General features: G+C 42.4%; 1 protein-coding gene across 4 annotated transcripts in view; it reads right to left on the bottom strand.

The window, feature by feature from the left end:
• The window catches only part of LOC137377613 (synaptotagmin-like protein 2), a 143092-nt gene extending 131103 nt beyond the window's left edge, over positions 1 to 11989 (bottom strand). For all 4 annotated transcript variants that reach the window (XM_068047438.1, XM_068047441.1, XM_068047440.1 and 1 more), the window contains exon 1: positions 11868 to 11989. The gene's annotated coding sequence lies outside the window, so the exon portion shown is untranslated. The remainder of the gene's footprint in view (positions 1 to 11867) is intronic.
• Between the last annotated feature and the right edge of the window lie 1820 nt (positions 11990 to 13809).

The following is a 13809-nucleotide window of genomic DNA, read 5'->3' as shown; positions in this document are numbered from 1 at the left end:
TATCCCCCCAAGTGTTTATCCAATTCCCTTTTGAAAGTTATTACTAAATCTGCTTCCACCAAGCTTTCAAGCAGTGCATTCCAGATCATAAGAATTCACTGCATAAAATATATTTTCCCCATGTTGCCTCTGGTTCTTTTGCCAATTACCTTAAATCTGGATCCTCTGGTTACTGACTCCCACTGCCAATGGAATCATTTTCTCCTTACTTACTCTATCAAAATCCTTCATTGTCGTAAATCTCCTCTCCAGTCTCTCTAAGGCCTTGACAATTCCTAAAGTGTGGTGCCCAGAATTGAGCACAATACTCCATCTAGGGTCCAAGTAGTCTTTTATGAAGGTTTAGCATAACTTCCTTACTTCTGTAATCTTTGCCTCTATTTATAAAGCCAAGGATCCTGTGTGACCTTTGAACAGACTTCTCAAATTGTCCTGGTACCTTCAAAGGTTTTTGTACATACACCCACAGGTCTTGCTGATCCTGCACCCCCTCTAAAATTATACATTTAGTTTATATTGCCTCTCATTCTTCGTACTAAAATTAACCACTTCACATTTCTCTGGATTAAATTTCATCTGCCATGCGTCAGCTCATTTCACCAGTCTGTCTATGTCCTCCTGAAGTCTGTTACTATCCTCCTCACTGTTTACTACATTTCCAAGTTTCATGTCATCTGCAAACTTTGACATTATGCCCTGCACACCCAAGTCCAGGTCATTAATATATTGGTCCCAATACCAATTCCTGGGAGACACTACTGCATACTTCCCTCCTGTCTGAAAAAACAACAGCTCACCACTACACTCTGCATTCTGTTTCTTAACCAATTGCATAATCCACACAGCCACTGCCCACTTAATCGCAGAGGCTTTAACAAGTTTATTATATAATACTTTAGCAAATGCCTTTTGAAAGTCCATACACAAACATCAATATACTGTTCTAAATACCCATTCTCCTTCCTGCACCATCATGATGTTAAAATCAAAACTGATAAGCCTACAACTCATCTTCCCTGCCCTGGTCAGAGATCTCTTGAATATCTTACCTCCTTCAGACCTTTCTCCCTCATACAATTTACAGGCTTTAAAAATCTAAGCTTGGTATCATCTAAATCACTAGTCACTTTTTAAAACTTACTTCACCTTCTCTTCAAACTTTAAAATATCCTTCATTATGCACTTTGATTCAGAATTAGACATGCGAGAATTTCTTCCTTATTGCTCAAGTTATCATCATGAAAAATGAGGGAATGTTTAAATTAAATAAAGGGATATAACTGCTTTGAAAGTTTCCCTGTAAGCACACCAAGAGTAAAGTTCCTTATATCATCATTGCTCTCTGGAGAGCGATCTCCTTAATCAATAATCGTTTGCAGTTCTCACAGAAAATTTGATACTATCTCAAAATGTGACCTTGAAATCACATGTAATTAAATATAGAATTTGAACTTGTTCATTCACCAGTGTGTGCCTATTATTTCATAAAGTAGGTCGCAGTCATATTCAACAACCAGCCCAGGAAGCACAAAGCAAGGTACACAAAATATGCAAGTGAAGTGAATGGAACAAATGCAAGAGAAATTTAATGTGACAAGTGTAAAACATGGCCCATACAGAAAAAAAGATTGACTTAAGTATTCCATGAATGTTGTCCAAATAACTATGGTTGAAGTTGAAAGAGATCCAAGGGTATTTGCAGAATGCTCTGACTCCACAGTAAGAACCTCCTGCTGCCTCTCCAACCTGCCCCCAAGACTTACTTCCAGACTTGCGAGGCAAACTGATGTCTGTTGAAGCAAAACAGGCATCAGCAGCACACACAAATAATATTAATGAGGCTCAAGACCCAATTTCGGGCCAGCCTCGGACGACTCGGTTGGGCCCACACTCCGTACGCAGCGTCGATTTCAGAGACAAAAATAGGCCTGAAAGAATATCTACCCTATGATGACAGAGGTGGCCTTCTTGAGGTAGAAGTTAAAGGCAAGTCCAGAACAGTGTTTCAAATTAAAGCCAGACAGTAGAAACAAGAAGCATGAATTGAAACAGGCAAACTTAGGACTGATGTCAGAAATTCTTCATACAGAATGAAATATGTTTTAAATGGACTTCCAGGTAGGGCAGTGGAGCCAAAGTCCTCTTGGATGCTATGGTCATACGGTCATAGAGTCATACAGCATAGAAACAGGCCCTTCGGCCCACCGCGTCCATGCCGACCATAATGCCTATCTATACTAATCCCACCTGCCTGCATTAATTCCATATCCCTCTATGCCTTGCTCATTCAACTACCTGTCCAGATGCCTCTTAAATGTCGCTACTGTTCCTGCCTCCACCACCTCCTCAGGCAGCTCATTCCAGATACCCATTATTCTTTGCGTGAAAAATTTACCCATTTGATCCCCTTTAACCCTCCTCCCTCTCACCTTAAATCTATGCCCTCTAGTTTTAGTCACCCCTACCATGGGAAACAGACTCTGCCTATCTACCCTATCTATGCCTCTCATAATTTTATATACCTCTATCATGTCCCCTCTCAGCCTCCTTCTCTCCAGGGAAAACAGACCCAGCCTATCCAATCTCTCTTTATAACTCAAACCCTCCAAACCAGGCAACATCCTTGTGAATCTTTTCTGCACCCTCTCTAGCTTAATCACATCTTTCCTGTAGTGCGGCGACCAGAACTGCACACAGTACTCCAAATGCGGCCTAACCAACATTATGTACAACTGTAACATGACGTTCCAAATCTTGTACTCAATGCCTCGGCCGATGAAGGCAAGCATGCCTTCTTCACCACCCTGTCTACCTGTGTTGCCACTTTCAGGGAACTATGTACTTGCACCCCAAGGTCTCTCTGCTCAAGAACACTCCCCAGGGCCCTACCATTCACTGTATATGTCCTGCCCTGGTTTAACTTCCCAAAATGCATCACTTCACACTGTCCACTATACCACCAATTTTGGTGTCATCTGCAAACTTACTAATCATGCCCCTTACATTCACATCCAAGTCATTAATATATATGACAAACAACAGAGGGCCCAGCACCGATCCCTGCGGCACACCACTGGTCACTGGCCTCCAATCTGAAAAACAACCCTCCACTACCACCCTCTGCTTCCTATCACCAAGCCAATTTTGTATCCAATTTGCTAGCTCACCCTGGACCAGCCTACCATGCGGGACCTTGTCAAAGGCCTTGCTAAAGTCCATGTAGACAACGTCCATCGTCCTGCCCTCGTCAATCCTCTTGGTCACCTCCTTGAAAAACTCAATCAAATTCGTGATTGAACCAAGATGTGCTGAATTTCCTGACCTGATTAGATGCTGTGATCCTGATCATTTTTAAACATATACAGGGAATGCAGTTAGGAGGCATTGCTAACAATTTCTGAAAAATGTTTTAAATATTTGGTTAGGAGAGTTATTTGCCGTCAGAGAGTATACTCCTGATACTAGGTCCCAAACTCCCTTGCTCGGTTCTTCCTAGCACTACAAAAGAATTAAAGGTTATGGTCCAGAAGAGCAATAAGGTGGTATATATCGTAAGTGTCAAAATAACATTCATCTCTTTGATCTGTGCTCAGTTATCTGATCTCAGCAGGGCTGTAGTTGCTGCAGCTGGCCTGAGTGGCCCACCCCTGCTGGGGTGTAAGGGAAAGTACAGAAAAGAATTAAAAATCAGCCAGGATTCCAGCTTTTCATCACCTCTAGTAACTCCCTGATGGAAAAGTATGTGTGACTATTGAGTGAAGCCAAGAATTAAGCTCAGCTTCTATCCTCTCTATTGTCAAACAGTCTGCTACAGTCACTGCACAGTCTCAGACATGAAGACTCTGGTCACTTCAGAGAAGTACTAGAGCCAGCTCCTGTGCAACTCTAAAGCAGCAGTCAGTATCTTTAAAAGAGGAAAATCAGAGGGAAAAAAAGATAGTCAACGGATGAGCAACAAGGTCATGGAGGCCTGGGGATTATCTGCGCAGCAAACTACCCAAACTCGTCACTCTGCACATAGATTGATTTTAGATGAATACAGCATTTAGATGAATACAACAAAACACCTTCCTTGTCATCATAGATGCTGTGATACTGAATAGTGTAAGAATTTTATTATTATGATGCAAAGAACATTACCTCACCAGATTTAGAAACAATAAAAAAGTCATCTAAACCTTGCAAGGCTAAACACGTCAGTGATTAGATCTCTTGACATTAACCCAACCTCCCTCAAACTGCAGGCGTAAGTAACTCATCCTGGTTAGTTTCGCAGTGAGCCCATTGCATTCAAATGTTTAAGAAACAAAATGCTACATATTCTTTGATTTTGGAAAGGGGCACTGATGAAGATTTACCAACAACAGTGAAAATGTTCAAAATAATGTAGAATACAGCAGAATCAGATTAAACTATAAAACAGGTTTGCAACAACACCTAGGTCAAGGGCAAAGGAAGAATTATAGCAGTTGTCACTCTCAGTTACTGATACAAAGATGCAACAGCACAATGACAAACAGGAATCCCTCCAGACTGTACTAACTACAAATCTGTGGAGCTCCACCAATGCTTCGGGGTTAAATACAATGCCATGTTTGATACTGGACCACACAGACTATGAAAGTTTCAGTCCATCTCATCTGTGCTGTTAGCTGATCCAAGATTGAGCAGCAGTAAGTGTTGTGCAATTGGTCACAGCTTCCCTGAGATCCAGAGGACTTTAAAAAAAACAGCCAAATTTTCCACTCTGATTGCCATCTAGCAACTGCTGCCAGAATGTGGATTTTCGATGATGGCCAATTTGGACCCATTGTAATGCCTCCTTTCCCCACTTTCGATGTCTCTGTTCCCCCACACGTGCCACTCCCACCAGTCAAATAAGAGACCAATAATCACCATCAATGTTTCCAATCTAGCCATCCTTTGTATGGATGAGGCCTCAGAGGGCTGCCAAAATCCATATAATCATACATAAGCAAAAAGAGGCAGTGCCTTAACAAGGAGGGAAGAAAATTGGGGCTAAAATAAATTTCACTAAAAGGCAAAGAAAAAAAACAGAGTTATGAGTCCATCTCTCCAAAGTAAAACATATTCATTAAAATCTTCGCATCTCACCTGGAACTGAAATGCGAGAAGGGATACCATTTGTAATTGTAAAATTGTAACTGCAAATTGTAAAACAAAAAAATCCAGTGTCAGAAGATAACAATGTTTAAAGATACTCATAGAGTCACAGAGTTATAGAGTTATACAGCACAGAAACAGGCCCTTCGGCCCATCGTGTCTGTGCCGGCCATCAAGCACCTAACTACTCTAATCCCATTTTCCAGCACTTGGCCCATAGCCTTGTATGCTATGGAGTTTCAAGTGCTCATCTAAATACTTCTTAAATATTGTGAGGGTTCCTGCCTCTACCACCCCTTCAGGCAGTGCGTTCCAGATTCCAACCATCCTCTGGGTGAAAAATGTTTTCCTCAAATCCCCTCTAAACCTCCTGCCCCTTACCTTAAATCTATGCCCCCTGGTTATTGACCCCTCTGCTAAGGGAAAAAGATTTTTCCTATCTAACCTATCAATGCCCCTCATAATTTTGTATACCTCAATCAGGTCCCCCCTCAGCCTTCTCTAATCTAAGGAAAAAAACCCTAGCCTTTCCAGTCTCTCTTCATAGCTTTTCATTCTTTTAAATGTTTACCAAATATTCCTTCCCTTTATGAAAAAGGGGACAGAAAAAAAAGGTAGACACTACCATTTTTTTGATGACATAAAGATTCCAAAGACGAATTGGAATATTTTTCTAATGTTGAGACACTAGGAGCTGTGAAGGAGTAAAGGGATTTTGGTACACATATCACTAAAAGCTAAATGGAATGTTGGCCTTTCTCTCAAGGGAGTTGAAAAATTGCAAGTGAGGAAGTTGTGCTTCAATTAAGATCTTACAGCACAGAAGGAATCCATTTGGCCCATCATGCTTGTGCTGGGTCTTTGAAGGAGCTGTCCAATTTAGTCCCACACCTCAGATTTTTCCCCATAATCCTGCTAATTAGTCCCCTTAAAGGTTCCTATGGAATCTGAATCCACCACCCCTTCAGTAATTCCAGATCTCACAACTCTCTGAGAAGAAATTTCTCCTCACTTCCCCTCTAGTTCTTTTGGCAATTAATTTAATCCATAATCTCTGGTTATCGACCTACTTGTCAGAGGAAATATCTTGTCCTTACTTGTTCTTTCAAAATTCCTCATTTTAAAGAGAACTTTAGGTCTCTCCTTAACCTTCTCTGCTCTAAGAACAATCACAGCTTCTCTAACTTCTTCACAAAACTGAAGTTCCTCATCCTTGGTATAAGAACCTAAGAAATAGTTGTCACTTTATCAAATGCCTTTTGGAAATCCAAATACAATAGATCTATTAGCTCCCCTTTAACAACAAGCTTGTTACATCTTCAATGAACTCTAATAAATTTGTCAAACACAATTTCATAAAACCATGTTGACTCTGCTCGATTGTACTATAATTTTCTAAATGTCCTCCTACTACTTTCTTAATAATGGATTCCAGCATTTTCCCAACGACAGATGTTAGGCGAACAGGCCTATAGTTTCCTGCTTTCTGTCTCTCTCCTTTCTTGAATAGGAGCACCATATTTGCGGTTTTCCAATCCACTGGGATTTTTTTCCACAATCTAGGGAATTTTGGAAGATTATAATCAATGCATCTACTATCTCTGCAGCCACTTCTTTTAAGACCCTATAATAAAGCCTGGCTACCCGGCCAAACCCGACTCCATGTGTCGGGCTCGGGTTGGGCCGATTCTGTGTTCTGCGTCCAGCATTCAGGCTCGGGTCGGGTCAGGCTGGACTGTACTGTTTTGTTTCGTATTGTTTTTGTTTTAATCTACGATTTTTTTCTATTTCAATAATATGTTTGTTATTTTCGGGTCGGGTCAGGCATTTAAAAAAATTAAAGGACTCGGGCCCGGGTCGGGTTCGGGTCGGGTTTTAATTTTATAACCGAGCTAGGCTTTACCTAGGATACAGGCCATCAGGTTCACTGGACTTCACAGCCTTTAGTCCCATTAGTTTGCCTAGTACTTTTTCTCTAGTAATAATGATTGTTTTAAGTTCCTCCCTCCCTTTTGTCCCCTAATTTTCTACTATTATTGGGATCATCCTGGTAACCCTCCTCTGTACCCTCTCCAGGGCCTCGACATCTTTCCTAAAGTGTGGTGCCCAGAATTGTACACAATATTCCAGCTGAATCCTAACCAGAGATTGGTAAAGGTTCAGCATGACTTCTTTGTTTTTGCATTCAATGTCGCTATTTACAAAGCCAAGTATCTCAAATGCTTTCTTAACTACCTTTTCCACTTGCCCAGCCACCTTCGAAGATTGTGAATATTGTTATGACCGAGGTGGGAGGAGTACACTATTAATTCAGTCCCACTTCTCCACAGGTCACAGCATATCAATAAATCTTTCCCACTTACTGAAGCAGCCAATTAGATACTCCATTTGTTCCTGAATAAAGCGCACCAACCAGGTTTCTTTATGCAACAACAAAATTAACTGTTTATTATAAAACTAAGTCTTAACCAATAATAACGTAAATCTATATGCTAATTGAGATATGAAAGCTCCTTTATTTCTCTAGCCCTCATGCACAAGCACATACATCCAAAAACCGGTTAGCTGGAAAAAGAAAGGATTTTTGTTTGCAGCTGTTTCATAGGAATGAAAGGAATAATAAACAAACTTAGTCTGTCGTGATCTGGAAGGAAGTTCTTTGTTTTGGTGAGGTGTCCCAAAGTCAAATAGTTGGATGCCACTCGAAGTCTTTCCGGACGAGGTTGATGAACAGTCTGTGATGGGTAGGCGTTCAAAGAACTTCAACAGTAGAAGGCTTCAAATAAGGTGTGCAGCAAGAAGGATCTTCTTAGGTCTTACAGGTTAAAGGTTTCTTCCAATATTCAGGATTTCTTAAAGCCAGGAGACAACAGTATAGCTTGATGCAGGGATTCTTCAGAGACAGGCGTCAACAGGAATCTGCCACATTCAAAATACAGGGTTTCTTCTCAAGAGATGCAGAATTCCTTTACAGAATTTACATTCCTTCTGATCTCCAGGCAGGTCAAAATCAAATTTCAAATACCTGCTTTTTGTTCAAACTCACTAGCTTTTAAAGTTCAAAACTGAAACCAAAACGTTCCATAAACAAGTCACATGCCCAGTCATAAATTGTCTCTTGTCATAACAGAGGGTAGATCTGAGGTCAACCCCCTTCTGGTCTCCTTGAAATTACTTGCATTCCAGTTCTCGTTTACCAGTTCAGCTCTAGTTGAACTTCTTTTCAAAACATCCATAAAGTTCAACTATTTGCAGATGTCTCAATGTCCACTGAAACCCCTTTTCAGTGTTTAAAAACACAGAATCCTAAGTTTTAATACCAAAAAGAATCCTCGTAACAATATGCAGCCCCAAGTCCCTCTGTTCTTGCATCCTTCCCTCAAAATAGCACCATTTAGATTATACTGCCTCTCCATATTGTTTCTCTCAAAGTGCATCATTTCACACTTATCCACATTAAATTACATCTGCCACATGTTTGCCCATTTCACCAGTCTGTCTATGGCCTCCTGACATCTGCTACTATCATGCTAATTACAACGTTGCCAAGTTTTGTATTCTCTGCAAACTTCAAAATTGTACTCCCTATACCCAAGTCTAAGGCTGAATTTTTGCTCCCATAGTGGGGAAAGTATGGAGGCTGGCGGGCGGGTAGCCAATTGAGATAAGTTAATGGCCTATTAAGGCAAAATTGTTAGAGGCCCCGACTAGAATTTTCTATTCGGCCTCCGGGCCTCCCGAGGCATTAGGGACTTTGACAGCTATATGGAGGCGGCCTCCTGGCAGCAAACTGGGACATGGGGGGAGGTGGGGCGGGGAGGTGGGGCAGGGAGCACGGTGGGCAGTGCCCCAGGCAGGCTTTGAGGCACTCTCCGCCTGCCTGGCCACAGCTGCGGTCACAGGCCACCCTGTGGAGGGGCTCCCCCTCCACAATTGTGGCCCAGCTACCGAGACTATTTTTCAATTCTGCTCCCCAGCCCCCTCCTCCTCCTCCTCCTCCTCTCTTCCGCACTCCCCCGACCATTCCTCCTTGTCTCTCCCCCACTCCTCTTACCCCTCCTTCTCCTCCATCCCCCACTCCATGGGCTCCTCCTTCTCCCTCCCTACTCCCCACTCCTCCTCCATCTCATACTCAACAGGTCCCTCCTCCTCCCTCCTGTACTCCACAAGCCCCTCCTCCTCTTCCTCCCTCCTGTACTCTACAGGCCCCTCCTCCTTGCTCCCCCACTCCCCAGGCCCCTCCACTACCTCCTTCTCCCTCCTCCACTCCGCAGGCCTTTCCTCCTACAATCCATAGGCCCCTCCTCCTCCCTCCTACACTCCACAGGCCCCTTACCGCCTTCCTCCTCCCTCCTCCTCCTCCTCCTCCCTCCTCCTCTTCCCACATTCCACAGGACAGCCCCCCCCCCTTCCTCCTCCTCCTCCCTCCCCCACTTCACAGGCTCCTCTTCCTTCTCTTTTTAAACGTTGCAGAGAAAGTGTCAAGATGGAGATGCCCTCTGTCTCTCTTTCTTCCCTGTTCTGCAGGCAGCTACTTCTTCCGAGCTGGGGAGCCTCCTATTGGCCCTCTAACTTCGAGTACCTTCCCACCATCCTTAATTGGATGACAAAACTACCTTCTAGTCACTAATTGGCCAATTTGGGGAAAATCACTGCCAGTTGACTGTTTCTCACACAGTGCAGGGTCATGACCCCATTTGACCCAGACATCAGGGTCCCAATCCAAAACCCAAAATCCTGCCCAGGTTTATATACATACAAGAAATGCAATGATCCTAATACTGACCCCTGGGGGACCCCATTCATACCTCTCTCAAGTTAGAAAAACATATATTCACTGCTACATTCTGCCTCCTATCCTTTCCCCAGTTTTGTACCCGGGTCATTAATGTCCCTTTAATACCATGTGCTTCTATTGTCCAAATAGGTTAGGTATGAGGTACTTTATCGAATGCCTTTTGAAATTCCGTATATACGTCTGCTGTACTACTTTCCTTAATCCTCTGTTATTTCATCAAGGGACTCAATCAGGTTAGTCAAACATGATTTGTCTTTTACAAATCCATATTGGTTGTCCCTTACTAACCTACACTTCTCCAAGCGAGAATTAATTTTGCTCTCGACAATAGTCTCTAGCGGTTTTCTCGCCACTAACATTAGACTGATTGGCTTGCAATTACCAGATTTATCCCTCTCTCCTTTCAACAGGAGTGTAATATTTGCAATGCTCCAGGCTCTGAAACCACTAAAATATTCAAGGAGGATTGAAAGATTATGGTCAGGTCTTCTGAATCTATCCTAATTCCTTTAGCAACCTAGGATGTATCCCATCTGGACAGGGTGACGTTTTGACTTTGAGTAATGCCAAACTACTCAGCACCTCCTTTCTATTTTTATCCTATCTAGTATCTTCACTCCCCCCTTATCTAATACATTAACTTCATCCTCTTCTTTTGTGAAGACAGATTCAGTACCTTAGTCATGCCCTCTGTCTCCACAAGATTTCATTCTTTGTCCCTAATTGGTCATACTATTCCTTCAACTGTCCTTTTAGTTTTTATATGTTAATTAAAAAACTGAGTTTCCTTTTATGTTATCCACTACTCTTTTCTCATTCTCTCTCTTGTATCTTGTTTCAATTTCTCCCTACGCTCTCTGTATTCTACTCACTTTTTGATTGTATTCTGTACCTAACATTTGTCATAAACCTTCTTCTGTTTTATTTTAACCTTTTGTCATCCAGGGAGCTCTAGATTTGGATGCCCATCATTCTTTCTTATGGGAATATGCTTGGTACGTACCCAAACTCTATCCATCTTGAAGGCCTCCCATTGCTCATTTACTGCTTTCCTGGCCAATCCTTGTCTTTCTATTTCAGTTGCTCAGAGCTTTGGTCAGACCCCATCTGGAGAACTGCATTCAGTTTTGGCCCCCAAACCACCGGGAAGATATAATGGCCTTGGAAGAGATACATACAGATTCACTAGAATTATACCAGATCTTCAAAGAGTTAAATTATGAGGACCCTTTGGTAGGGAATCCAGAAAAGGGCATAATCTTAAAAATTAGAGCTAGGCCATTTAGCAGTAATATCAGGAAGCACTTTTTCATACAAAAGGTAGTGAAAATCTGGAACTCACTCCCCAAAAAGGCTGTACATGCTCATTCAATTGAAATTTAAGGCTGAGAGTGATTTTTGTTGGGTAAAGGTAGAGGGATGCAGAACAAAGCTGGATAATTGGAGTTGAGGCACAGGTCAGCCATGATCTAACTGAATGGAGGTACAAGCTCGAAGGGCTGAATGGCCTCACCCTGTTCCTATGTCACTTCTTTACATTTCACAAGGGAAACAATGTTCTCAAACCCAAACAATAACATCACAAAGAAATCAACAAACAGCACTGGAGGAGCAGGGATGGGGAAAAGAAAGATACTTAACTATACAGGAGACTTGGAGATCAGTGACTAACTAGCTACTGTATAGTCAGAGTGTTGACACATCTATACCACTCACCTGATGGAGAACTGAGAACAATCAGACACGGTGCAAATAAATCCAGCCAACTACTATAACTAAAATAACTCAGGCTCAACATTAATTTTTTTCAGGCAGGAGGGAATATTGGCTTCCTCTTAAGTAAAAACCAAACTTTCAAAACATGGATTCACACAAGTAAAAATGAAGCTCAGACATCCAGCAATCCATATAACAATCAGCACAATAAAAGTAAAGAAACTTTTACCTTCTCTGATAAATTGCATCAGGTGTCAAGAGGAAGTCACCATACCAAAACATTTTTACTCTAAGTAAGAAGACTGTACAGCTTGTCCTCACAGCCAGCACTAACAGGATCTCTTTACAGATCTGTGTGCACACCCAGCTCAATAACCAACAGAGGGAAAACCTGGAGTGGATTTTGGCAGTAAAAAGAAATTAGTAAATCCACCACAGACTCCGGCTTTACGTTCAGGTCTGAGATAGAAACATAGAAACATAGAAAATAGGAGCAGGAGTAGGCCATTCGGCCCTTCGGGCCTGCTCCGCCATTCATTATGATCATGGCTGATCATCCAACTCAGTAACCTGTTCCCGCTTTCACCCCATATCCTTTGATCCCTATAAACCCAAGAACTATATCTAACAGCTCCTTCTTGAAACCATACAATGTTTTGGCCTCAACTGCTTTCTGTGGTAGCGAATTCAACAGGCTCACCACTCTCTGGGTGAAGAAATTTCTCTTCATCTCAGTCCTGAAAGGTTTACCCTGTATCCTTTGACTATGACCCCTGGTTCTGGACTCCCCTACCATCGGGAACATCCTTCCTGCATCTATCCTGTTAGAATTTAGAGGTTTCTATGAGATCCCCTCTCACTCTTCTGAACTCCAGTGAATATAATCCTAACTGACTCAATCTCTCCTCATACGTCAGTCCCGCCTTCCCAGGAATCAGTCTGATAAACCTTCATTGCACTCCCGCTATAGCAAGAACATCCTTCCTCAGATAAGGAGACCAAAAACACCTGCACATAATATTCCAGGTGTGGCTTCACCAAGGCTCTGTATAATTGCAGCAAGACATCCCTGCTCCTGTACTCTAATCCTCTCGCTATGAAGGCCAACATACCGTTTGTCTTTTTTATCACCTGTTGCACCTGCATGCTTACCTTCAGCGACTGTTGTACGAGAACACCCAGGGCTCGTTGCATATTCCCCTCTCTCAGTTTATAGCCATTAGAGATAATAATCTGCCTTCATGTTTTTGCTACCAAAGTGGATAACTTCATATTTATTCACATTATACTGCATCTGCCATGCATTTGCCCACTCACTCAACTTGTCCAAATCACCCTGAAGCCTCTCTGCATCCTCCTCGCAACTCACCCTCCCACCCAGTTTTGTGTCATCTGCAAATTTGGAGATATTACATTTAGTTCCCTCATCTAAATCATTAATATGTATTGTGAATAGCTGGGGTCCTAGCACCGATCCCTGCGGTACCCCACCAGTCACTGCCTGCCATTCGGAAAAAGACCCATTTATCCCTACTCTTTGTTTCCTGTCTGCCAACCAATTTTCTGTCCATCGCAATACACTACCCCCAATCCCATGCGCTTTAATTTTACATGCTAATCTCTTATGTGGGACTTTGTCGAAAACCTTCTAAAAGTGCAAATAAACCACATCCACTGGCTCCCCCTCACCAACTCTACTAGTTACGTCCTCGAAGAATTCTAGTAGATGGTCAAATTAATAATATTTATATAAGGATAAACCTGTCTAAATAAAATAGTCCATGTAGGGGATGTTGCATGCAATTATAAGGTACAATGGTCTTTGCAAAGTGTTTCCCAAACTTTGTCTTTATTGTTCGATATCATGATAATGACAGTGTTCTCCAATTGATCAAAAACAAAATACTCCTGATGCTGGAAATCTGGACCAAAAGCAGAAAATGCTGGAAATACTCAGCAGGTCAGGGTGCATTGGTGAAAAGGGAAACAGAATTAATTGGCTTTGGAAACTTAATGTCGGGACCAAATAGGGGTCCTGAACCCACACTTGCCAACAGCAGGGCTGGCTCAGCAATTTTACCGGAGGCAGCCTCCAAATTGGCCGCCTCCAGGCCCACAGTCCAATTAAGGACAGCAGGCAGGATGTAGATGCTCTGAAGCATCAACAGTCC

This window comes from Heterodontus francisci, chromosome 15 (assembly GCF_036365525.1).
Source record: "Heterodontus francisci isolate sHetFra1 chromosome 15, sHetFra1.hap1, whole genome shotgun sequence".
Taxonomy (NCBI): domain Eukaryota; kingdom Metazoa; phylum Chordata; class Chondrichthyes; order Heterodontiformes; family Heterodontidae; genus Heterodontus; species Heterodontus francisci.
Note: the sequence above shows the minus strand (reverse complement) of the source record. Positions and strands in the feature narration are given on the sequence as shown.